This window comes from Lissotriton helveticus, chromosome 3_1, assembly GCF_964261635.1.
Source record: "Lissotriton helveticus chromosome 3_1, aLisHel1.1, whole genome shotgun sequence".
Classification (NCBI taxonomy): Eukaryota; Metazoa; Chordata; class Amphibia; order Caudata; family Salamandridae; genus Lissotriton; species Lissotriton helveticus.
In genome coordinates this window covers 987,261,265-987,288,583 of record NC_136061.1, presented here as the reverse complement: position 1 = coordinate 987,288,583, position 27,319 = coordinate 987,261,265, and the positions used below count along the sequence as shown (strand labels likewise).

General features: G+C 41.9%; 1 protein-coding gene across 1 annotated transcript in view; it reads left to right on the top strand.

Annotated features, from left to right (window-relative positions):
- The first annotated feature begins 230 nt into the window (after positions 1 to 230).
- The window catches only part of PCBP3 (poly(rC) binding protein 3), a 187,619-nt gene continuing 160,530 nt past the window's right edge, over positions 231 to 27,319 (top strand). The window contains exon 1 of the mRNA XM_078681452.1: positions 231 to 348. The gene's annotated coding sequence lies outside the window, so the exon portion shown is untranslated. The remainder of the gene's footprint in view (positions 349 to 27,319) is intronic.

Below are 27,319 nucleotides of genomic sequence, written 5' to 3'. Positions count from 1 at the left end.
GTTTGAAAAACAACAAAATGACACAATGCGATAAAGCATTAGCTCTAGTAGCGCAGGTTTTTTGTTCATCGTCAGAATGTCATGTAACGCATTGTTGGGCCCTCCCATCTTCAACAAAATGAAGGATTTTGACGGAAACTAGGTCACATGGCCTGTATCCCAGGTCACATGACTCCATCCTGGGGCTAGTAAGGTTTTTTCCAGCCCTCTGAGCTCAGACGGAAAAAAAAAACACGATTGGAATTTTTTCTCGTCCCTCAGCATTTTGTCTTCTCTTCCAAACAGTGGACGAGGGACCATCTGTCTGGTGCACATCGTTCCCCGGCATCACACGTCCAGCTGCCCAAGGTAAGATCCCGTAAAGGAGTGCGTCAGCATGTGTGGCCTCTTGGATGAATTGTCTATTGCTAAAAATTTACCAAAGCTTAAAAACTTTTATATTAATGCGATCAAACAAGCGTAAAAAATGTTTTTGAGTTCTTGGAGGTAAACGGCTTCATATTCAAGGATGCGCCTCTCTTTCTCTGCTGTTCTTCATCTTCAGCCTCCTCTTCCTCATGCAAGCAACCTAATTGCCTCTTATAGGAGGTTGTCTTATCTATTTTCTCAAATACAAATATCTTCATCCCCTGCCCTTTTGTTCATCTATTGCATCCACTTAAACGACAGCATGTAGACATGTCAATTAAAGCAGCCTTGTGTCATAGGCTATTATCACAGCCCAAGAGACAAGGACATGCAAATTAAAGATGGACATTTTTAGGTCAGGTCACATTGTACTTCTTTAAAATGCCATCACATTTTTTTCTCCCAAATTATCAAAATATTTCAGAGGGATCGTCGAATAACCCAGCCTGGATTCTCAAACTCTTTAATTATATTTACATCATCGGCTTCTTTGCATCTCACAGATAAATAATTGTCTACATGGCGGAAGGCTCTGGTATATGTGCTTCAAAAAGTGGTCGAAAACTTCTGTTAAAAATGCTTTTTTCACGCTGACGCAGGCACGTTAATAATAAATGAACTTCGTGGTTGACGAGATCTCGGTGTGCAGGCGCCGGTGTTTTGATACCCGGAGTGTGTATGTACATGGACATTATCTGTCGAGGACGAGGGGGTCTCGAATGAAACCACCAGGGAGAGAGGGTTAACCGACGAGGGCGCGAGCGCGGAGGGATCAGGGGCTCGCGCTTGGAAGAGCACAGCTTGAGTTTCACTCGGCAACCCCGATGTTTTTTAGGGCAGCGTTCCCGCCTAAACTGCCTGGAACTGAACACCATCTCATTTGAAGAAAAACTCAAGAGAGGAAATTCAAATGACATATTTTTTAAAAATAACTATCCCCACAACCTCTTAAAAAAAAAAAAGAAAAAGAGAAAAAAATCCCCCCCACCAACCCCAATAAACTCAGCCATTTTCTGCCTATGCTCCACTTTCCGAGGATGATGGGCGCCATTAGCTGTTTAACACGTACAGATTGTTTTATTTCTGTTCTGTGTGATTTGTACCGCCCTTCTGGAAGTGATGACTATTTTGCTTGAGGGGGAAAACGCGCACAGTTTAGGGGCTTTTCATGGCAAAACCCCCAGCCCCCGAATATAAGCGTTGACCGTGCAGGTTTTGATATCTGTTCTTTTTTTATGTTTTACCCAAAGCGCAGAAATGCCGAGGGTAAATCTTAACTGTGCAAAATGGAGACTTCCATAAATCCTTCCATTACCTAAGCTCGAATGTATAACAGGTTTGAGAATAAATGTCTTATTACAGAAGTGAATTGGAATTATAAATAAGAAACTGACCCTCAAATGTAATGAAATGCACAAAACGTGTTGTTAAATTGAGTCTGGGATAATTAATTATAAGATTATATGTATTTAACTGACGACGGGGAGGGAGGAAGCCATATGGCCTCCCACCGCTGGAGTTCTCAGCGAGAAGAGGGGGGGGGGGGTACTCTACACCTTGACAAGGCAGAATAGCCAAAATATAGAAAGAGAAAGGGGTTATCAGAAATCAAACTGTGTAGCAGTCACAGTTTGTCCCAAGACATGACATATATCTAGAACCCAGGAGATAGTGTTTATAGCATAGATTCAGGGAATGACTTTAGCCTAGAACCACAGCTGCACCACTCCTGGGGCAATCTTTGAAATAAATCCCTGGCTTTGCGACAGCAAAGCCTCTCCAGAGGAAGGCGACAGACTTGAAAATTCAGGTTATGCCCCAGGCACAGCTGAGTGACGGATAGGGCGCAGACCTAGCACTAATGTTATATCCACGCACCACTACCCCTTGGGAAGAATCTTTATTTGGAACCCAGGGTGAGCACATGGCTCGCCTGCTGTTGTTGGGGTGGGTCATGCTTATAGACCTCTAATTATGCTTCTCACGCAGCCGCTCTAGGGGTTTGTGATAGATACAGAACCCAAGCTATGCACACAGCAGCCGCTTCTGTGTGTGTCGACCTGGACATAGAACCCAATACTATGCTTCATGTGCAGCCACTTTTGTGAGAAGACATGAACATAGAACCCAGGTATTGTACCCTCCTTGAAACCCTGAGCTAAAGAACTGGGCATGCCATGTAGCTTAGAATACTCACCAGGGACATTTGCTTTTGGGTGAAGACGTAGAAGAAAACATGCACTTGGCAAAGCTGCTCATGGTGTATTGTCTTGGGAATTGAATGGAAAGACGCAGCTGGCACCGCTTCCACTGAGGGAAGCACGAGGACCAGGAACTACACCTAAGACAGTCTTTCTTGTTGTGGAACATGGACTTAAATCCATGCTTCGCACATACGGTCCACAGTGCTATTCCCACATTTACAGAGCATCGGTATTGAATGGTCCATGTACAAACTTGACTAATATGAACCCATCTTCCCTTTGGTAAGGCTAATTGTGCTGTCTACATAACTAAAACTATGCATCTGGCCTGCTGGTCTCAGAATTAGCTAAATGATCTCCACAGCTTGGAATTATGTGTCTAACTCCCTAGTATTTTGGTTTCTTGGTCCATCACCATCCTTGAGAATTGTGTGCATATATCCTACCCTATAGATTAGCCCTGCGATCTCCATGCCTAAGGACTTTGTGTAAGTGTCCTACAAGCATACCTATTTTTATGCAAGTGAATGCTCAGGGTTTGGTCTAAATTTGCGGGTTTTGAACTACCTCCACACCTATCCTGTTTGTTGATATTTGTTGTTATTGACATATTTGTCCTGTTCAACCTCCAACCCTGAAAATTGTTCCTGAGATTTGACAAATAATCTGGTTAAATGTCATGCTATGTTTGAGGCGCCTGATCACAGTCAATTTCCTAATAATTTCTGCTGCTTAATTTACTTAACCCTAAAACATTTCTTCTCTGCAGCTGTATGAATATGCATGCTACTCCCTGATGCTAGATTACAGGGTTTTATACATGAGTAGTTAAGGTGGGTTCTGCTGTGATATCCTTTCATGGTCGCCAAATAAAAAAATAAAACATCCTCTTGGATTTTCTAAGGTGCACTTTAGGTCAAAAGTGTCCAGGTGCAACCGATTATACTTGAACAAGACCTGTAGCTTCTTGCAATTCTAAAACTGCGCCAAATGGTTTCTGATACTATTAACTGCCTAAGCCTTTCAGGTATAAAGTCAGCTGTAAGGTAGTTTTTTAAAAACTTAACATATGCATTTTAACCATGTTCTACTAGAATATGAAGTTATTCACATCTATCCACATAAATATGGACTTCAGGATATTGACTACTATTGTATAGTCAACATAGGTACATTTAGCTATGTATTCATTTGCTAATCTTAACCTACATACACTGATAATACATATATATTCAAGGTACACAATGAAAGGCTCAGAGAAAGGCTCAGAATATCAAAACTACACTTCAATATGTATTCTTACCCAAATGACACAGAGGTAGTTGATATCCTGGAATTGATATTTTTGTAGGTCAGTATTAGTAGCCTTGATAGTCTGACATACAACCATATGAACCTAAAGATTCTCTCCATTGCATGCTCAACACCAAAAATCAATTTCTCAGTTAGGTGCCATGAAGGAGGCAGTACGTAACACGTTTCACATTCACTTCAAACTAATGGTGTCTTTCGAGGTTTGAGACCTTCTCTGAAGCCCGTTTGAACGTCAGAAATACCCCTAGTGGGTCTTTGTCTGTACTAATGGGTAGTGAAAGTGTCCCTGTGTTTGAAAACTGTGCTCAAGGTAGGGCATTCCAATACCTAAAATGGCTGCTGCATGTGTAGTTTGTCTCCTTACATGGCTTTCAAGATGTATACACCAGGGGTTGGAGCACCATACAAAGATGGATGGGCTTCTCTGACGTGGTCATCATTTTTATTCTACTCTGATACCAATATGGGAAAATTACACTCGAACATCATTATGCATCCGCGCTTCCTGTCTCGTAACATGATGGGAGGAGCAATCAGCAAATGATGATAACGCTCTGTCTCTCTGGTAACTGCAGTTGGCTGCGCGTGCTCTCTAATGATCAGTGTTCATGCCTCATTTGCTAGTGCAATATAAATAAACATAAAAACAAATGCTGTGTGATATCGCGCTGTGCCCGCTGAGATCGCGTTTGATCTCAGGGATCTAATCTGCCTATGAATATGTTCCTTGGCTTGCGCACAAAGATGGCATCTTTGTCTTTGCACATCCCTGAGATAATCCTCAGACTGTAGTTACTGGCAGCAATGTCATCCCTGGGTGGACACGTCTTCCAGAATAAGGTCTTTTTTCTGGTTGTGATGTCATCACCTCCATGTGAGGTTGCTGCTAGGGTTGAAGCCTATGATGCTATCACTAAGTGTCGGTTCTGTCGTTAGAGTGAGTTTATTTTGTTGGTGTCCATCGGCTGCTCTCAATGATGTCATCACTTTGCAATCGTGTTTAACCTGCCAGAGCGTGGTTGATGTCATCACAATGTTACTACTTCTAATCAGATTTCCCTTGGGTTGTTCGCAGTGGTACCACACGTGCAACCAGGTGTAGTGCCAGTCAGTGCAGTTTTCCGGCAGTGATGTCGCTCACCATGCCACCTCGTGTTCTGCTCAGTAGTGTGGGGTTCAGTCAGTAATATACTTGGGTTGCTCTCAATGATGTCATCACTGTCCGACTATGCGTTCTGCTTGACAGTGATGTCATTATGCTGTAATCATGTTGCCAGTGTTGCAGTTAGTAAGACAATACCGGGATGTGCTCGTTCCTTTGAGCGGGTTATTCCCTGTGATGTCAGCACAGCGCACCCACCTCTTTGAATATTGGAATGCTGCTTTTTCAAGAAGATTTTGCAATTCAGAACAGTATTCAAATGCCTGTAATACTACGGGTCTTCAAGGTTTTTCGGATTAACCCAATGTTGTCATTGCGAAGCATTTCTCTTCTTCCAGGTTAACGGACCGCAATATCATATTATATTTTTTCGGGTACTTTAAAGTGCAGACCTAGCCAATAGGTGCTGAAAATAACATTGCTTTTACATTTGTCAGAGCTTTATGATAAACATCTGATGAAGTTTTCTGCACTCAGTCACGTAAACCCGGTTGAAAAACCAATTGTCTCGCTTTTACCACACGTTTTTTATTGAATCATTTGTAAATCTACTGTATGTTGTTACTTTAATTTGAAACCCCTTTTCAGTTGTGAAAACGTGGGACAGATGCTCATGTAATTTGTGATTGTCCAGCTTTTCCTTGGCTTAACTAACATGTTTTGAACACTTTTGTCCGCTCGTATGACAATTAATGTCCAACCAGTTTTTAGGATAGTTCATGTGTGGGTATACAACCTTTACCACGCAACTTTTACCACGACCTACCTTTACCACGCAACTTTTACAACGCAGGACCCTTTACCACGCATACCATTACATCGCTGGTATTTACAACGCAGGTACCTTTACAACGCATACCATTACAACGTAAGTATTGGTAAGTATATAATTTTATTTAAAATATTTTAGGTTTGGGTTTTGGGTAAATGGGTATTTTTAGGGTTCAGGGTCAGTTTTCAGTTTTGGGTAAAGGGGTATTTTTAGGGTTCAGGGTCAGTTTTCAGTTTTTGGGTAAAGGGGTATTTTTAGGGTTCAGGGCCAGTTTTCAGTTTTTGGGATACAGGGGTATTTTTAGGGTTCAGGGTCAGTTTTCATTTTTTGGGGTACAGGGGTATTTTTAGGGTTCAGGGTCAGTTTTCAGTTTTTGGGTAAAGGGGTATTTTTAGGGTTCAGGGTCAGGTTTCAGTTTTTGGGGTACAGGGGTATTTTTAGGGTTCAGGGTCAGTTTTCAGTTTTTGGGTAAAGGGGTATTTTTAGGGTTCAGGGTCAGTTTTCAGTTTTTGGGTAAAGGGGTATTTTTAGGGTTCAGGGTCAGTTTTCAGTTTTTGGGGTACAGGGGTATTTTTAGGGTTCAGGGTCAGTTTTCAGTTTTTGGGGTACAGGGGTATTTTTAGGGTTCAGGGTCAGGTTTCAGTTTTTGGGGTACAGGGGTATTTTTAGGGTTCAGGGCTGGGTTTGGGTTTTGGGGTACAAGGGTATTTTTAGGTTTCAGGGTTGGGTTTGGGTTTTGGGGTACAGGGGTATTTTTAGGGTTCAGGGCTGGGTTTGGGTTTTGGGGTTCAGGGGTATTTTTAGGTTTTAGGGCTGGGTTTGGGTTTTGGGGTACAGGGGTATTTGTAACATATATATTTAAAAATTAATAAATAAATATTAATATAAATAATTAAAATATTAAATATTAAAATAATAATTTATTAATTAAAAAAAATATTTTTAATAATTACATTATTTTACCATATTATTTACTTACCTATACTTACGTTGTAATGGTATGCGTGGTAAAGGGTCCTGCGTTGTAAAAAATGCGTGGTAATGGTCTGCGTGGTAAAAGAACGCGTGGTAACGTCATATATCCTCATGTGTGTAACCCTCCCCCCCCCCCCCCCAAAAAAAGAAGACAACATCATTTAACACAGCTACTCTCAGTGTTTTGTAGCAGCCCCAGGGCAGCAAAAGTGTGGTACACATAGCTGTCACAAACATGGTCTTGCACACAATACCTCACCCAATCCCGATGACATACAACAGGAATGAATATATATGCAACACACTTGTCCCGCTGGCATGTGGTTCCTTATACTTGTTGGCACTTCAGCATTTACCAAGCCTATATCTCTATTCATCAGGACAGTGGCATACACCACTACAGGAGACCTCACCCACCCAATTCAACCTCATGCCAACCACCACTTTCCAGCTTGAGCAGATACTACCTATGCAGACAGTGGTGTAACACCAAATTATGGGGGGCGGGGAGGGCTGCAGAATGTGACGAATGCACCTTAGGCCTCCATATCTCACTGATGTTCATAGACAATCTCTACTTCTTCCTGCATATTGCTGAAGGGGGTCCCCCGTAGGGTGGGGAACCTCCTGAGTCACAGGGGCCTGCTTTATGATTGTGTAAGCACACATCAATCCGTGGAAGGACAGCCTATCACAAGCCCTACCACTAAAGCAACTACGGAAATAGTAGGCATGGCAGGCATCCATGGTGCTGCCATCAAGGAGACAATGGAAACCAGCAAGCACACACACACACACACAACTCTCACTCTCTCTCTCTCATTCTCTCTCTCCCTTTCTACCCCACACTGCTCGGGTGGGTGGAAGTGGAAAGTACCTAAAATCACCCTTTTTACTCGGATTATATGCCAACATTCACAAAGACCTGCTATTTCTTTATTTTTTTTCTTAAACATAGTCTCTATATAAACTTTTAGTTCATTAAATGCATGCATATTTTATCGTCTCCCAGATGCAAGGACAGCGGCCATACCTTGCTGGGTCAGCTGCATTGTGTTTGGTATTGGGTTATGCACATTACTTCGTTTCACTTCCAGGACAGATAAAATCGGTGCAGCTAGTCTAAAGAAGTGCTTAAATGTCAGCTACAGTTTATAAATGCTTTCCTCAGTACCACTGAAAATCATGATGATATGTACTGCAAGCATTTTTAGCAAACATTTATGAAACGCAAGATTCTTTTGATATGCTACTGAAATGTTATTGTTGAAAATTGGGTTACCTGTTGAGGGGGTGAGAACCTACTCAAGCAGCAACCACAATCTTTGTCAGGGTGAAGTCACAAGCAAACCACACATTAATCAAGGCTTAACCTTCTGGTAGTTTAGCACAAAAGCAGACAAGGTTAACTTAGAGGTAATGTGTAAAGTAATTATGAAGCACTTCAAACAGTAATAAAGTGAAAACACAATACAAGAAAAATTCCACACCAATTTGGAAAAACAGCATACCGTTTAATAAATGAATGACACCAAAATGACAAAAATCCAATCTGTAGAACTGAAGATATGCAATTTTAAAGATTTAAGTTCAAATATTGTCAAAAAGCACACAGTGCCAGTGTCAGCCAGTGAAAGAGTGACAAACTCAGGTCAACCAGATGGAACGTGAGCCAGCTAGTCCCACTGATTAAAGTCCCTTATATCCCGGTAGCAGAGTGATGCAATGTAGCCCGCAGAGGATGCGCCGTGCTGCAGAGGTGATAGAAGGTCCTGGGGTGGAGATGAGTCATGCTGGGCGGCTCCGGGAAGCTGCAAGGCTGCGATGCAAGATCCTGAGTTGTCATAGAGGATGCTTTCAACTAGGGCTTGCAATGCAAAGTCCTGCATCAAAGATGTGTTGTGCATAGGCTGGTTCCAAAGAAGTTGTGGGGCTTGTGAAGCAGAGTCCTGCATTGTTGTCAAGAATATCATTGATGAAGGGCTTGCGATGTGAAGGCCTGTGTCGGGGATGCATCATGCAGCCGCAGTTCCGATGGGCTGTCGGGCTGCTATGCGATGTTGCAAAATCCTGCATCAAGGATGCGTTGTGCAGTGGTTATGATGTGGAGTTTTGCAAGGCAATGGATCCCGCAGTGTCTGTTCTTCTGAGTCCACAGATGACCATTAAATTAATGGGGTGACCCAGAAAGGTACTGGACCTGGGTTTCGTACGATATAGAAAAAATGGTCCGAGACCTCTATATTTGATGCCTGAATTAATCAGTGGCTTTGTAGTTTCAACAGAATTGGAAGCTTGTCCCAAGGGATCAGCTATGTTCAATTAATGTATCTCATTGTCTACAACATTAGAATTTTAAAACAAGCAATAGCAAAGCAATATACAACCTAGAGTAATATTTAATCTCTCAAGGTCAACAACTTAATCATTTTTCAAGCATTTTTGAATAAATAAAAAATAACGGTTGCCCCAATTAGAGCGTGCAAATAGAAAAAGTGTAGTGATAAAGTGTGTGAAATTAGGAAGGAAAGGAATTCACAGAGAGTATTTGTGACATAAAATATTCAAAACAATTTATACATATATAACAGACAAAAAAATATCAATTCATCGTACTGTTCAACCTGGCCAAGAAAAGAAACCAATTTCAATCAAGCTTTTTAACTATTCATTGATCAGTGTCCAATTAAATTCTGCACATCATTATATAGGAACAATTTGGTCCAGGTTTGTCTAAAGGCGTCGACGTTTCGACACGTCTTTGCGGCCTGTCGGTCATTTAAGCCTGGGCCATGCGAGTCTTCATCAGGACAATCCTGTCAAATGTGGCTTTGGGTCATAGTTTACAGGACAGGTGTTGTTATAAAGTGTAATGATGAGGGTGTAGATAGGGTTCGGAAATGGATGATGTAGGATAATGTGGATGGTGGTATGGGATATGTGTGCAGTTGGTGGTGCATTAGAGACGCTGTGGAGTTAGTGTAAAATGTAGGCATTTCAGGGTGCCAATGGTAAAGGAGAGTATAAATAGTATATGCTGCTGTAGATTGGGACTTCACAAATAAAGAAGAGAACAGAACATATACTGGGGAAGTCAGTAAATGACAACAAAGTGCACATTGTGGACAGAAGTGGCATGGGGTAAAGGGAGGATGCAACATCTTCTGGGGAGTTTAGCTGGTGATAGAGGTAGTGATCATGGCATGTAGGCAATGTAATTTGTAAGTGGCATTTTAGAGAGAAGGTGATGGTATAGAGTGTAGTTGTTGTAGGATGTATGTATTAAAGACTCTCGTGTGTTAAATTTGATGTATGTGGTGATGTAGTGTGTAAGGTACTAGTGATGGTGTAGCTTATAAGAGGTGTGGTGCTTTGGTGTGGTGTTTTAGGGTGTAACTAGCGGTATACCTGATTTGGAGTAAAAGTTGGGCTATAGGTAAATGCTGTGGTGCGTTAAGTATGTGGGCTGTAGATCTTTATGCAAGGCATTGATCGTTGTGTAGGGAGAAAGTTGCATAAAGTGCAGGATGTAGGTTGTGTAATGATGTATGGTGTGGCTCCAAGGTGTAGGAGGTCAAAACTGTGACTAATGGTGTAGATACTGCGACCAGAGGACGTATAGTGTGCAGGTGGGTGGGTGCTGGTGGAATGGAAGGCTGGGGAGTGAATGGAAGGAAGCAGTATGCAGAAAAAGTAGATGCCTGTTGAGCGCTGGTGTGGTGCTCAAGATCAACTTGGGAGATTGAAAGGGAATGCTTTTGCTTGCTCCAAGCAGTTCTAGTGTATGGGTGGCATAGGGCATGAAGTGGGGTCTGCGGCAGCTGCTTGGGTAGAGGAGGTAGAAACAGGGTAGACTGCCCTACTTACAGCAACATGCACTAAAGAATAAGGGAAAGAAAGCCAACACCTTGTTTGCTGAGACAGAAAGAATGAAGCTTACTTTAACTTCTGGCATTACTACGACCCATTCCTTTAAAACGGAATTAATAGTGTGGACCTCATGTCCCTAAAACTGAACAGTGGTAGGTATTTCTGGCCCTGCGGCAGTGCTAGGGTGGAAGGAATGTATTTTGGGCAAGAGGAGCACAAAGTGAATATTATATATTTTGTGCAAGAGGAGCATAACAAGTCAAGTTTCAAGTTTAAATACTTTATTCGACAACACTGTCATAAAAGCATGTTTCCCTAGGCTATAACAATAAATACTATTCTAAAATTTAGGAACAAGATAAAATGCAAATTAAACCGTTCATGATGTATAGTGCTGACGAATAGTTCAGTTCATAAAAAATCCAGCATATAAAATCCAAGTCACAGCATAGAGCCTTGCATGCATATGCAGTTATAGTTACAATTTTAAAGTGCGCGTGCGTATTAGCCAGGCCCACCCCATGTATTTGGCCACAGCGATAGCAAGATACGGGGCACAGTTAGATCTTAATATTCTCAGTGCCTCTGAGCAATTCCTAGTCCCTAAATTCCTGCATACCGGCTTTAGCCATCTACTTCTTGGGGCAGCATATAATGGGCAAACAAACAAAAAATGTGGGATGTCTTCTACATGTACTTTACAATGAAAGCAGGTATTCACATTACCAGAGGACCATTTGACAGTAAAAGCATTAAGGGGTAAGGAGCCAATTCTAAACTGGAAATATAACTTCCTATCTAGGGGTTTGGAAATCAAATCCCAATACTGTTCGTATTTAGGTATGGGTTTAAAATCCAGGAACTGGGATGTCAACATCGATGGTTGGTTAGAAATCAATGCCGTGTTAAATATCATGTCCCAGTAAATTTTTTTCAAACATGTCTTGGAAGGAAAAACCTGTGGATCTACTGCTGTCCACAGGTGATCTAGGTGCAGTTTTTGGAGCAAGGTTCTTACTTCATTGAGCCATAATATCTTATGAAAACAATCGGAGCTTACAACATCCATTAGAGCAGCTGCGTAATGATTCAGTTCGGGAGTAGTTTTTACGCGTCTCCAATATAGGAGGGGACGCAATCTTATCATGTCCTCTATCTTTTTCCTCCCGAAGTCATATTGTAGCGGGATCGTGGGTGTGCTCTGGGGTGCACCAATCATTCGTCGAAGAAACGTATTTTCTGCGACGACTAGTGGGCTCAAGTTTGAGAAGCCCCATAACTCTGATCCATACAAGCAAGCTCCCAAAACTTTCATGCTGTAAATCTCCATAACTGGCTGGGTAGGTTTTGTGAATGAAGATTTGTATTTTAGCGCTATTGAACCTGTCAATTGGTTAAACTTTAGCACCACATTATCCATATGAGATTTCCAGTTCATGTTTGACTGTAATAAAATGCCTAGATAGGTAAAAGCATTCACTTCTTCCAGTACAGAGCCATTAAAATACATTTTCCCCTTGAATTTCTTAACCGGGCATAAGTTTATGAACTTTGTCTTTGATGTATTTAGTTCTAAGCCCCGGTTCCGGCAGAAGTCACCAAAAGCGTTTAGTGTCTTTTGTAATCCACTGGGGGTCCGCGAGACCAGCAGGGTATCATCGGCAAACATCAATACTGGTACTCGCTCCCCACCTAGTATTGGAGCATCTGTCATGGATTGTTTCAAGAAATCAACTATACCATTAATATACAGTGAGAATAAGGTGGGGGCCAGGACACAGCCTTGCCTTACCCCCCGCTCTACCGGGAAGGATTCTGTGACATCTCCCTGGGCACCCCACCTAATCCGGGCATAGTTGTCTTCGTGCAATCTCACAAGCAGGGTCAACATTTCTGGGCTTATTCCAAGTTCCCTCAGTACAATCCAAAGTTTGTGTCGGGGTACTAAGTCAAACGCTGACTTCAAGTCCACAAAGACAGCGTATAATGGCCCGTTTGTCAGGGTTACATTTTTCCAGAACATTGTCAAAAAGTGGAATACCTGATCGACAGAGCTAGTTAGGGGGCGGAAGCCTGCTTGGTACGGGGAGAGGATGTCCTTATCATCAATCCAGGCTTGTATTTTGTTTTGTAACATCCTGCCCATCAGTTTTTGCGCCGCATCGATAAGGCTGATGGGCCTGTAGTTGCTTGGTAAAGCCTTGTCCCCTTTTTTAAAAACCGGTATTATCTCCGCGCCCTTCCATGTTGCTGGGATCGTGGCACCTTGTGCGATTGCGTTAGCAAGCCATACAAAATATTTACACCAGTTAGTCCTGTCGGCTAAGAACACATCCCCTGGTATTCCATCAATACCTGGCGCCCTACCTCTGGTTACTCCATCCATAGTCACTTGTGCATCTTTCAATGTGAATAGGGCTTGGGTGTATAATACCCTTTGCAGGGGGGTTTCAGTTGGGGGAGGTAAATTGTCTGCGTATTGCGGTTTGAAGAATTCCACCCAGTCCTTCTTCGCTACATGGTTTTTTGGGCAATCAGCATTTCCCCCTTTACCCCACTTTAATATAGCCCAAAACTCCTTCTGTTGCTTAGCAGCACAAGCTTTCTTCAAATCTAGCCATGTGTTCTCATCCCACAATCTTTTTGCCCTATTTTGTGCTTTTCTATAATCATTCCTGGCTTTTAATACATCAGTTTTTGTCCTCAGCGCTATGCTGAGTTTCTGTCGCGCTTCTCTACACGAGTTGTCATACCATGCTCCTTTTGTTAGTATTCTAGAACCTTTCTTCTGTTTAGTTTTTTTGAAGAATAACTTCTGAATATTAGCGAACAGCTTTTGCTGTGACTCTTCAATCAATTGGAGGAGGATAACGTAAATATTATACTTATTATTATACGGGGTCGGGGATTGGTGCAGTCCTCTTTTATTTGCCATGGATTACTCCCCAAATGGGAACTGTTCAAGACTTATTTAAAGGACTTGAACGTGTCATCCTCTATTTGAACCGGCATTGAAAAAGGTATTTTTACCAAACCCGCTGGGTTACAGGGACCTTATATTTAGGCTCAGATTTCACTTGTACAAAACACGTGAAATTCAGAAGTTATAGCTACCTGAGCTAACTATTACTTACACTCCTGCAGTGCACTGCTTATGACCTCACATATTATATCACTCATGACATGGTCAGTGCCATCACTGATAACATCTCAAGTGACATCACTGATTACATCATCAAGTGAGTGTAAGTGTTTTTAAGAACTTAATGGTGTTAAGCACATATACTAACCTACTGCAAAGGTTAAATTAGTATACTAGGTGCACTACTACTGAGTGATACTACTTCTAACATATATCATGTGAGTGGCTGTGGGACTTTATGTATCCTTATGTGTATGGGTGTGTGAGTGGCTGTATGGGTGTATAAGTGGGTGTGTGAGTAGATGTGTGGGTGAGTAAGATGCTGTGTAAGTAGCTGTATTGGTGAGTGATTGGGGATGTCTATGAGTGAGTCACTCATAGACATAGGTGGGCAAGTGGGTGTGTGGTGACTGTATGTGTCAGTGGATGTCTGAATGGCTGTGTGAGGGAGTAATTGGGGATGTCTATGGGTGAGTGAGTGGCTGTTTGAGTGGGTGTTTGGTTAAGTAAGTTGGTGTGTGAGTGGCTGTATTGGAGAGTGTGTGTGTGTGTGTAAATGCTGTATGTGTGAGTGAGCGGATGTGTGAGTGTTTGTATGGATGTGTGATTGGGTATGTAAGTGATTGTGTGGGTGTGTGAGTGCTTGTCCAGGTGAGTGAGTGGTGGGTTGAGAGGCTGTATGGGTAAGTGGGTGTGTGAGTGACTGTGTAGGTGAATATGTGGGTGTGTGAGTAGCTGCATGACTGAGTGAATGGTGGTGTGAGTGGCTGTAAGAGTGAGCGAGTCAGTGTGTGAGTGGTTCTATAGAGGAGTGAGTGGGTGTGTGAGTACTGGTATGAGTCTGTGAATGGGTATGTGAGTGGTTCTGTGGGTATGTAAGTGGGCATACAGGAGGCTGTATGGGTGTGTGAGTGGTACTGTGGATGATGTCATCAGTGATGTCATTTGAGATGTCATCAGTGATGTCATTGACTACTTCATGAGTGATTTAATATGTGAGGTCATACGCAGTGCATTGCGGGAAATAGGTTATAGTTAGCGGAGGTAACTATAACTGCTGAATATTACTGGTTTTGTATGAGTAAAATCTGAGCCTAACTATAACATTCATGTAACCTCTATTTTTTAAGTGAATTTCTAAGGTTTTTCAAATTGTATTTCCTACTTGTAACGTCCCTGTAACCTTTGGGTTCTTACGTGAATTTCTATGATTTTTTAACTTTTAACTAGTATTCGCGTTTGCAAAGTGGTAGAGAAAAGGGTCAGGGCCCTCAACCAGGCTCTCAGAAATCCTGCTGTGTCAGACTTACTGGAGGTAACAGGATGGCTTCTGGGCCCCCAAGAGCCCTCAGCATGCATGAGGACATCATCCCACAACCAGCAGTGTGCCTCTGAAAAAGCAATTGTGCTCCGCTTTCAGCAAGGGAGAGCATTTTTAATGCTCTCCCTTGCTGAAAGCGAGCACAGTTTGCTATATCTTAGCGATAAAGAGTTTAGTCCTGAGGTCCTCAGGACAAAAGGGGACCTCATCGTCCCACCAGCAGTGCACCAAGAGGCATGTTTGCAGAGTGGTGTAAAAAAGGGCATGGTCTCCGACCACTTCTCAGCAATCTCACTGTGTGGGGCTTACTGGAGGTAACAGGTGGGCTTGTTTAAGCTATTTTAAATGTTCTAGCTTCCATGAAGCGAAGCAGAGTTTACTATGGCATGGTGGGAGCAGTGCTTCCGCCATGCCATAGCAAACTGGAATGTCCTGGGGGTGGGCACCTCGGGACATTGCTGGAACTGGGCCTGGGGGGGGGGGTGATGGTCCAGAGGGTCATTTATGGCTTCAAGAGGGGGTGTGGCCCCTCCCATCTTTCAAATATCCCCGGGGAGGTGGTGGTCCATGGGGCTGAGTTGGGGGCTGGAGCCAATAGACATTATTTGTAATCATTGCCCCAGGGAGGTGGCCATCCCCGAGGCTCGGTGGGGGTAGGAGACCCCCACACAGTATGGTACATTTAGCCCCGGGGAGGTGGTGGTGCCCAGGGCTGCGTGGGGGGACTGGAGCCCCCCATGCATTTTTGTACATTTAGCCCCGGGGAGATGGTGGTCCCAAGAGCTAAATGTACCATACTGCGTGGGGGGGCTCCTATAGATAGATAGACAAGCAGACCGTCCGTCCGTCTGTCTGTCTGTCGGACAGACAGACAGAAAGACAGAAAGATACATAGATAGATGTATAACAGAGTGGTGGTAGGCACACTGTAGCTATTGTTAGGGTGACAGAAATATTAATTTTTGGTATTTTTGTCCCTTAATAACTTTGCATCCATTTGACGAATGTCTACAAAGCTTATTAGACCTTTTGCCCCATTTTCATTGTTGGAGTCCTGAAAGTTTTGTGGAGTTTCGTAGAGAAAGTCCAAAACGAAAATGGAGTTCCCAAAATGGGCTTAAAATACAAGCATTTTCCATAGACTTTTATAATTTGTCTAGCAAGAAACCGTCACCTGGATGTTTGTGAAATTTGGGAGTATTACATAGTATGGGGTGGAAATGATTCCGTGGGGTAGAACTGCCAAGTAGAATGAGTAAATGTTAAGTTATAAGGTATTTTTTAGGTCTGTGTATGGCCACGGTAGTACATAGCGAGGACAAGGGATAATCTGATTGGCTAATGTGCAATACACCTTAACAATGTAATTTAAAAAAAGTTGAGTCTTGTAATTCAAATGAGGTCAGTATAGTGGTGATATGTAGGCAATAATGTTTTCTGTCGGACAGACAGACAGAAAGACAGAAAGATACATAGATAGATGTATAACAGAGTGGGGATATGCACACTGTAGCTATTGTTAGGGTGACAGAGATATGAATTTTTGGTATTTTTGTCCCTTAATACCTTTGCATCCATTTGACGAATGTCCACAAAGCTATTCAGACCTTTTGCCCCATTTCATTGTTGGAGTCCTGAAAGTTTTGTGGAGTTTCGTAGAGAAAGTGCAAAACGAAAATGGAGTTCCCAAAACGGGCTTAAAATACAAGCATTTTCCATTAACTTTTATAATTCGTCTAGCAAGAAACCGTCACCTGGATGTTTGTGAAATTTGGGAGTATTGCATAGTATGGGGTGGAGATGATTCCGTGGGGTAGAACTGCCAAGTAGAATGAGTACATTTTAAGTTATAAGGTATTTTTTAGCTCTGTGTATGGCCACGGTAGTACATAGTGAGGACAAGGGATTATCTGATTGGCTAATGTGCAATACACCGTAACAATGTAATTTAAAAAAAGTTGAGTCTTGTAATTCTAATGAGGCCAGTATAGTGGTGATATGTAGGCAATAATGTTTTGAAATGTATAAATATCTGTTTATAAAATTACGGAGTGCCACAATACTTTTATGTGGGTTGAGAGAGAGTACCACGGTACAGTAAAAGTATTTATTTTTAATAACCTATATATATTCATATTTTCTCGTGCCCCTGTTAGGTTGGCTCTTAAAAGAGCCTTTTATTACAGGTGTGTACTTTGGATTTAGATATGGTTTAGTTAGTGTTGGTGGATATTATTAATGAAGATTGTCAGTTGTGGTAAAATGTACACCATATGCACGATTTAGGCACGGTTTGGAAAACACAATGTTGTAGTGATATATGGAAGACATGGTGTGATCTCTTAGAAAGGCAGACACCATTTTGTTGATATGTCTGCACTTTTTTTCATACTTTCCTGCATTTTCTACTGAGTACTTCCAATTTATGATTCTGCAAATATTAGAATGTACAAAATGGGCGTGAGGAAATAAAGTAATTAAAGATTTGAAATTAGCTTTCATCTCTATTTCAATTTGTACACCAGTGAGGCGACCAATATCATTGCCTCCACAATGAATAATTAGTAAATGAGAATACTCACAATTCGTAAGAGAGGAAATGAGAACATGTTACTCCACCTTAAACTTTTTTCAGTCACCCATGTGATCTCAAAATTTGCCATATCTAAATTATGCTCAGTTCCTCTTTGTGTGGCATATTCACTAGACCAAACAATATAACAGTGTCCGATTAGCTACACATGAACCATCTTTTTTGAAGACTACCAAACATCTTCAAGAAATACTGACTTAATGTAGTAAAGTAAAAAAGTAAAACATGAATGCACTGGGCCAGAACACTGGCCAATGACTGCGTATGAAACATATTATACTTATGAAAGAAACATGCTGATTGGCTATATGTGAGATTGGGCTGCTAACAAAGCCAAAACAGTAATAGAAAAGCACATTCATTCCCAAAAAACTATACTGTTTACTTTAAACACAGTACACAGTATCTATAGCAATTTGACTACAATGTAAGGTCACATGACCAGGTAAACCAATGAACTGTAGTATTGTAAGGGTAACCCACACAGTATTTGTGATTCACTTGGTGTTAGCGCCAGTATTGAACTTGGTTCAGTTTACCAGGCGAGGCACACAAATGGTCTTTTGTTGAGTTTGCTCACGTTCATCTCTGGCTGTTTCATGATTTGAAGTGTGCGATGCAAGGCCTAACTTATGACTAGGGTTCCCTGCCATTGATCTGGATTGGCTGGTGTCTCAAATCGGCTCAAGATCTGGAATCACTCTATTTTATGCCCTTAGATAGCGCTGAATTGTTACTTTCCACTGGAAATTTAGAGGCGTATGCTGATTTTAGCCGGAAATCCTGCAGAATTTGTGACATCTTTAAGCACAACAACATACATGAAGCAACAACACACAACTAACAAAGAACAGGACACAACAAAACAGTGAAAACAGAACGTATGGTAACAACAATTGCACTGTAACATGACATTGCAAAAATTCAACACAAAAGTCCAGCAGCACAAAACAAACAGAAGACATCGCCATGACAACAAAATGTATATAACAAAAATGCATACAAATTCTTGTTGCACATTATCAGCTCCAGTAGATCGATTTTATACTTTGTTGGGGGAAAAAAAGTTTGCACTAAGCACTGATCTAGTTCAAGGACGCAAAATTAATCCACTGGCCATCCTCAATAAATGGACCACCTACATCCAGGTCCTAACTGACCTTCCTATATGTCTGCTGCTCTGAAGACCCTTCCAATCGCCCTACAGTGAACATGTGGACCCGCCTACTGGGCACCTTTCTGGGTACACCTGTACTACCAGGCATGAACCTACCAGTCTCACCTGTGCTTCACCTACTGATTCGCATTCTATAGGTCTCATCCGCAAACCGGTTACCCCTCTCTATCTGCATGTAGATTCCTTTCCCATTAGGAACCCCTAACTGTATACACTACACATCAGTCACCCAGTGCCTACCAGGTGCTACTCCCGTACATATAGCATCAGTCTCTCCCATGACTCCTGGACATCCCTATATGCATGTGGTTTCCACCATACCCCCAGTCATTCAGTTGCACCCATTACATGATTGGATATCCCAGGTTTGCATCCTTTCATATCCTTCCCCAACAAAACCGGCCCTACCCATCCCTTATCTTTGCTCGGCCACCTGAAATCGCCAGAATTGTACCTACTTGCCTCCCAAAGCCAAGCTATGTCCACTCAGGGTCCAATCTTTGCCATGTATCTTTGTCCTCACACTGGCAGCGGACATGCTCAAAATCTGAACCCTTCCAAGATCACTTGTTCTTCCTCTGCACACCTTGCCAGATACGACAGTAGGAGCGACAACATCTTCTAGTTCTAATTCTCGCTATTTACTGTTTTCCCCTCATCGGACCGCTTCCTAACAGGTACTACCCACTTCCTGCTCTGGCAGCAGCTCAAGTGTTATGGTTGAGACGTTCAATTAGTACCAAAGTTCAGGTAGCGAAAGCATGCCATGCTTGGAATGATGATTGATATTTTACTGGCGTTATTTGCTTATCTAGAATATAATTCATGAGCATGTTGAATTTGAGCAATAAAGGAAAAGGTTTCCAAAAGTATTTGATTTATCATGATTTTTCTAATGTATTAATGTTTTAAAATAATCTATACTCTGCGAATGTGTCCTTGTTGGCATGTGACCTGACTTTGGCACCTAAATAATGTAGTCTTCCTATGCATTGCTGCCAAGATTGCAAGATAATGATTTAAGACACTAAGCTCGAGGCCTTTGCTACAGATGACAAGTTTCTGTCTCTGAGTGAGAGTTTGGTGATGTTAATCCTTGTGGGTCGGCAAAGCTGTTAATGAGCTACAGTATTTTTTCATCTTATTAACGTTATTTGAACCTTCCTGGGGTTAGAAAAAAGTAGTCTGTAAGAAGAAGATTGCAGCTGGAGTGCTTAATAAGTAAGGACAAAATATTTGGACTTTACTGTTTAAATATGAATGTGATTGTTCTTTAGGTACAGCACATGCCAAATCCTGTCTCTGGTTGAGGTTCTTATTAAATAGCTACAGATGCTTTATACTGTTACTATTACTTTATTGATCGATACATAATTTACATTTACATTTTAACTTTGCAATTACCATGATTTTTATGAGATCATCAATAAGACATGAAGATCTACAAAACCCCTTTGAACCCCACTGTGGTCCATCAGACTTGCCCGCTTCGCTCATGCCATAAATCGCATCCCCAACTTTTATGCCCAGTCACTTTCAAATGTTAACAGCCACCACTGCTGTATGCCACTCCATTCAAAGCCACTCTGCGGTATGCCATTCCAGCATACGCTACTCCACTATGTATACTCTGCAGCACTATCTGCCACATTATTGTATCACGCTCCACTTAATAACAGTCCACTCCACAAATCTAAACTGGGCGAATATTACAAAATTGTTACTAACATTATAAAAACCATTGAAATTCACAAAAAATCCCATAGGTTAAAGATAAGTTATAGTTAGAAAAACGTTATTTATGTTTTGTATACAAAGCCAACTTAAACTACACATACATTAGACATTCTAAAGCTATAGTTATCTCTTAAATTTATGATTCCTACACCACTAACACACTTATTTATATCTTGTTTCTGCAAAACACACCTTAAATTACACCACCATTTCAAATACAAAAGTTATACTTATTTGGTGAATTCATCATTTACGCTCCAATTTGACATTACTTTAAGTCATAATTACAGCTCACATTTATACTTACACACCGTCTTTAACTTAATATCACAAGCACACTTCCGTACACAGTCTTGTCACCTCATTCGCCACACTACGTAAACTATTATACTAACTTTTAACATTTGGATCGGCCAATTTAACACATCGCAGTATGATCATAAACCACCAACTGCTGTAGATAACTTTCGGATTGTGTTCATGTCACATTGGCGGTCACTTCACTATGCTTACATATAACTATACCAGATCATGAATTTATGAAAAAGATCCCATTAATCTAAGTTAAAGTTTCACCAATCAATGCTCGGTGTGTACCCATTACCAAATGGATATTATCTATTTGTATAGTAATAATGTCCTTGATCTTGTATATCCAGTCCAGGTGGACAAAAACAAAAAACATCTTATTTATATTATTCTAACAGTCAGTAAGGCTCTTTGCCAAACGTGCATACGTGACCAAACAAACCTATGAGTTGATGACCATGATCCCATATATTTTAGGAACATTTTATGTCGCTATATTTCATCCTATACACATTCATAAACTGTCGTTAATAAACGACTTTTGTCTCTTTTTCAAAAAATAATGTCCATATTTCATCAATCCAGTCCAAGTGGACGTAAAATCAACTTTTGCATACAGCATCATTCATATCATGCTGGACCTTTTCAACTTCATATAAAATTGTCAGTTCTTAAATTCATATGTTATTTTTACATTCCAAGATCTACATGACTATTGTATACCTTCATATATGACAGGTGTCTCTATGAATCATATACGTTGCAGATCGTACTTAATAAAACTGTATTATTTCTCATAAATTTAAATGTGAAGCCCTCTCCCAAAGGGTATACTTAACTAAATAAGACAAAATTAACAAGAAAAAGCAAAAGCAAAAGAAACTACTGGCTTACGGGACCCATGATACTCCATATGTCCGAATGTACCCAAAGTTCCTCATCCTGGTTTAGGTATCCTGGCTGTTTTAATTCAAGCACATTGTTTTAGATTCCAAAATTCCCAAGTGCTTTAGTCTATTACCACCCTCTTAAGAAATGCTGGAGAAATGTAAACAGGAGCAACACTGCTGGTCGCAGGCTGAGGTAGCCCTTTCTGTTTTGGCTGGCTGCAGCTGTTGTTGGTTGGGGGCACGATGGGGATGAGGGGGCAGGACATTTACGGATTGGGTGCAGTCCCCACCAGATATCCCGCACCCCCATGCGAAGCCACTAGCCTGAAACTCTCCACTTGATTGTAATGTGGGTTGAGATCCCGATAAATTCGAGAGAGATTGGCAGTGACAGCTTTGGGGCCCAGAAGAAAGCCGCGCGCTTCGCACTTGTCATGTTCTTCAGCAGAAGCTAAAGGGTGTGTGATGGCAGCCTGGGTGTCACCACTGCCCTTCTCGTCCTCCTCAGTGCCAGCCCTCCATGGGAAGCTTTGCTGAACGAGGCCGCCATAGAGGAGGGGGCAGGGACAGGCACTGCCAGGAGGGAACAGCACCATAGGGCAGAGATGAGGGCAGAAGCAGACACTGTCCGGAAGTGCTCAGCCTAACAGAGAGAGATGGAGCTAGGAGTGGACACTGCCTGAGAGGGTGCCAGGCAGCATTGGGACAGAAGTGGGTACTGCCGGGCAGGGACCCAACCAGAGATGGAGGTAGGAGTAGACACTCTGAGCAAGTACAGTTTTACCATTCCTAATTCCATATTTATGCACCTAGAACGAAGGAGAGAGAAATAAACAGTGGGAAGATATAGAGATATGCAAAGAGGGAAGAGCGAGATAATCAGCGTGAGAGAACGAGAGAGAAAGCACCAGGTCATCATAGTAATTAAATAGTTTTTTTATAGTGCTTCATGCTGGATGCCTCCAGCTTCTAAGAACTGTAATAAGAGGTGACACTTCTACCTAAATCAGTGCTACTCAGTTCATCAATGAGGAGAAAGGAAGATGGGGTCAGGGAGAATAAGGCTGGCTTCAACAGAGAGTAAGCGGAATGAGGTAAGCAGCATGTCCAGTGAGTGAAACAAACAGAGAAGGGTCTGTGACTAAGAGAGTGTGTTATCAACAGGCAAGGAACAATAAGCGAGAGTGAAGAATAATGAGATAGACAATCCAGGAGGATGAAGGGAAGAGGAACACAGATGAGGAGAAGGCGAGAACACTGCGAGTAAAATGAGGAGTGAGAAAAGACACTGGAAGAGAAAAAGAGCAAGACAAGGTACATATGACAACAAGAGAGACAAGGGGAATAAGGGTGAGTGGACAGAAAGGATCTGAAACTCTAAGCTGTATGTTGGAGGAGAGCCTTTATGATATAAAGGAAGATGCCTGGGGTTGCAATGATGATGTATGAGATGATGTCTAAATGGGAGACATCGTTTACAATGCATGCCATTACAACGCATTCACCAAAGTAACACCCCGGGGGAGTTAGAATAGTAATTTACGTAGAAGTGGATTATGCTTTGTAATGACATTCGTTGTAAAGACATTCGTTGTAAAGACATTCGTTGTAATGGATTTTGCATTGTAAAAAAATGCATTGTAATGGCACGGGTTGCAAATGCGTGCGTTGTAACGTGTCCTATTCTGTTCAAATATGGACCTGGTCAGGCATTTATTTTGAAGGTAATTACACATGTCATCAGTTGGACGGGGGGGGGCTTGTGTGATGTTGTAGGAGCTAGAATAAACAGAAGTAAAGAGGTGAGCAAAGATTATGTAAGTGATGATGTTTTTATATGGGCCTTGGCTTTTAATAAATATATGTGATGACGTCATCAGAACGACCCGGAGTTACATTAATGGTGCAAGTTCAATTTTGATCAAATAGACCTGGGTCTATTGTGATGACGTATGCAATTATGTCATTCTAAGGATCTGAAGCTGTAGTTATGATGTTCTATATAGACCTACAGCTGCAGCATGGAGTTTAATGCAAAGAATCCTAGGGTTCTAACAAAGTGTGACTTGAAGGAAGCAAGAAGTCCTGATATTGTTACATCCATACTGTAAAGGTAATAAGGGCTCTTTGTTCGCGCCCCACAAATCATATCTGGTGGAAGCCTTTACCTTTGCTTACCCAGGCACTGTGAGCAATGGAGGAGACAGGGGACAATTGAACAAGACAGGAGAGTTCCAGCTCGCTGTATCGCCAGGCTCTGCTTTCTAAAGACGTGGTATTAGAGTGATTGGCATATCTTACATGTGTTGCGGGGGGAAGGGGAGGAGGGGTCTGAGACTCACATAAGACTGCAGCTGCAAGCCATCTCTGACTAAAATAGGATAGTATCAGACAGGCACCATCACATTGAAGGGAGAACATTTACTGATCAAGAAACATTTCTTATCCCGCCTTTGTTTTAAAATATTGCCATTTTGAGTCATTTATGTGGTCAACTACCCTAGAATGTGTGGAACGTATGAATGTGATTTATAGCCTGATAAATACATTCTAAATGTTGTTTTCAGATTTCCTGTGCTCATAATAATTGAATGCTGGTTTTGTACGGTGCTCACATACCTAGGAGGCCGCTTAGGGGCTCTGATAAAAAACCTTAACTTGATCACGAACGTCTAAGGTGATTTTTGTTAACAAATAGAGCCAATATCAGCAAATTATTCGACCGAGTACTGGCTTGTTGTAAGTGTAATGTTACTTGCTGTATCATACATCTGGATGCAGTGACAGAAGTAGCAAAATACCAGTCGGGCGGCACGCTAAGCTAAGCACAGATTTTCAGCTTAGTTGCTTTCAAACCACGCTCTTAATTACATCGGTCACATCCCTTTGAGAGACCCCGAGTTTTTTCATCCCACTTAAAGCCCTACCTCCCACCCTACCTTTCACCCTTTCACCTTCTTTCATTCCATGTTTTTTTCTTTGCCATCTATCTTCCCCACCCACCCTTTTTTCTCCCCTTTCCTGCTTCACATCTTTTTTCTTTCTTTCTTTTTTATTTATTTATTCATAAAGTTTTATAGCGCGAACACGATCCTGAAGGTTATCAGAGCGCTTTACAAAAAGATGGAAGGAAGGTAATAAGTGCAATAGCGACATCAACAAAAGCATAACAAATATGAATAATGACTGCACATAGGGGTCAAAGGAGAATAATACAACAGCTAATATATAGCGGGCTAAGAAGGGGGCAAACGGTAAGGTACAGAGAGTAGCATCAAATGGAGGTCTAATGGTTGTAGGATCAGAGACTTCGAGCGGATGACCATAACCCATTTAAGGTAAGCACTTTTTCATTAGGAATCTTTTAGCTTACAGTTTGAAAGCAGCCGTGGAGGAGAGTCTGCGTACTTCCGGTGGAAGAGACTTCCAGATCTTCGGGGCAGCCCCGGAGAAGGCTTGTTGGCAGGTTCTCTTTTTTCTATAGATTTGTGGTTTCTAGAGGAAAGAGTTCGTACTTCTTGAGGGTCTACCACCCCTGGATAGTTCAAGTTTTTGCGCTAGGTATCTGGGGGGGTTGAAATGGAGTGATTTGTGTGCCAAACAAGCCATCTTTAGCTGATTTCGAGCTTCGTAAGGCAACCATTTAAAGGATTTTAGGACAGGGGATATGTGCGCATTTCTTTTTGTACCTGTTACCATTTATTATTCTCTCTCTTTCATGCTAGTTGTTTTGCTCTTAGTCACTCTTTGTGTTTCCCTCTATTTTAATTATTTCTGTTTCCTTTACGATGCATGCCATCAGACATACAACCTTTATATTGTATTCTCTTACTGTTATTTATGACCATTTGCTATGCAGATCTGCAGATAAAAGAGGCTTATAAACAACTGACTAATGTTTAACTGAGGCCCAGGTCTGCAGATCATCAGCTCTAGCAGCACCTTTAAACTGCGAATGTGGGGGTTCTTTATGCCACTACATGCTGTACCAGCATGGTAGAATAAGACAAACAGGAGGGAGCCGGCAGGTGCTGACCGAGAGGACTAATGTTCAATAGAAGTACTGTAGTGGAGATGGAAGGATACAACCAAACATCCAAATGTATTAGGTGAAAGATAAATACACCCTGAGACTGAGCCAAGTCATGATTGACAAAGTGTCAAGCCAATGGCTGAAAGAGGCTGGTAGAAGAAAGCCAGAGGTTGAAAGGTGCCTACCCAAAGTTCACTCTATGTATATTGTAAACTATAGGCCTGTTTGACAGCTGCAATGTCAAACTCCTAAAACGATTATTTATCTGTGCCAAAATCATTAAATCAAATTAAACTACATTGGCATGAATTTAATTTGTACTTTCTTTTTCATTCAAAAATCCAACTCCTACCACCCACTCTCTAAAAATGGTTTACAGAGCCCTCTTAAACGTCACAGGTTAAGAAAATCACGACGAGCCCTTACATTTTATTTGACTGCATCCCCAACAATCATATTTTACCACCTTCAGTTTTTTACAAACTAGAGTAACATCGCACCATTATAAGTTCAAAGAATAAAAAAAAAGATAAAGGGACAGCATGAATGACTGCTCAAGGTAGGCGCTCAGAGCCACATGGGCCTGCATAGGGAAACAGTGGTGTAGTTGAGCATCACAACTTTGCAGCCATGCTTGTGGTCTCTATGTGCAGCTCCCACATAGGCAAGGAGGCAGCCTACTGCCATTTATCAGCACCCCACCCCCAGACAAAGAAACATTCCTGCTGTCAGGGCTGGATAGACTTTTTATTTCACTGGGCGTTTCCTCGGAGGGCTGGAGCCCTTGGAGGTCTGTTTTGAAAGCCCAGGCTCTGTTTCACCTTCCCTTGAGGTTCACTTTTCCTCGAGATCAATTGCAATAGGTCCGAGGCGCTGATAGAGAGAAAGCGATGAAACAGAGGGAGAAGAGAGAGAGGAGAGAAGGAAAGAGAATGGATGGAAAGACAGATAGTGAAAAAAGACAAAGGGAGCATGGCGAGTTAGAGCATTTTTACCAGGGCTGCTTTTGGGTCCCCAGTCTGTCCCTTTCACACACAGCCACTTTCCTCACAATAACCCCAAAGGTCAACAAACGAAGAATCTCTTGTTTCTGTTGTGTGCCACGCCCCAAAAGACAAAGTCTTGCGGCTGTTTGTGCCACAAGGCAAATCACCAATGCCACTCGTGGGCATGCCCTCCCACCCAAGACAAAGAAGGTTTCACTGTCGCCCAGCAGACACTGATTCCATCAGGACTCCCAGCTTATCTCTCACAGCCGAGTTTAGCCTGCAGGTAGTATATCATCGTAATGACAATTTCCTACTGTAGCATGTCCCTCCCACATGATGTCCTGTAGCAAGTAATTTGTATTATTAGACCTGTCATCCTTGGCGTGGTTTCCCTTGACTTTTTGCCTTCAGACCTCCTATTTT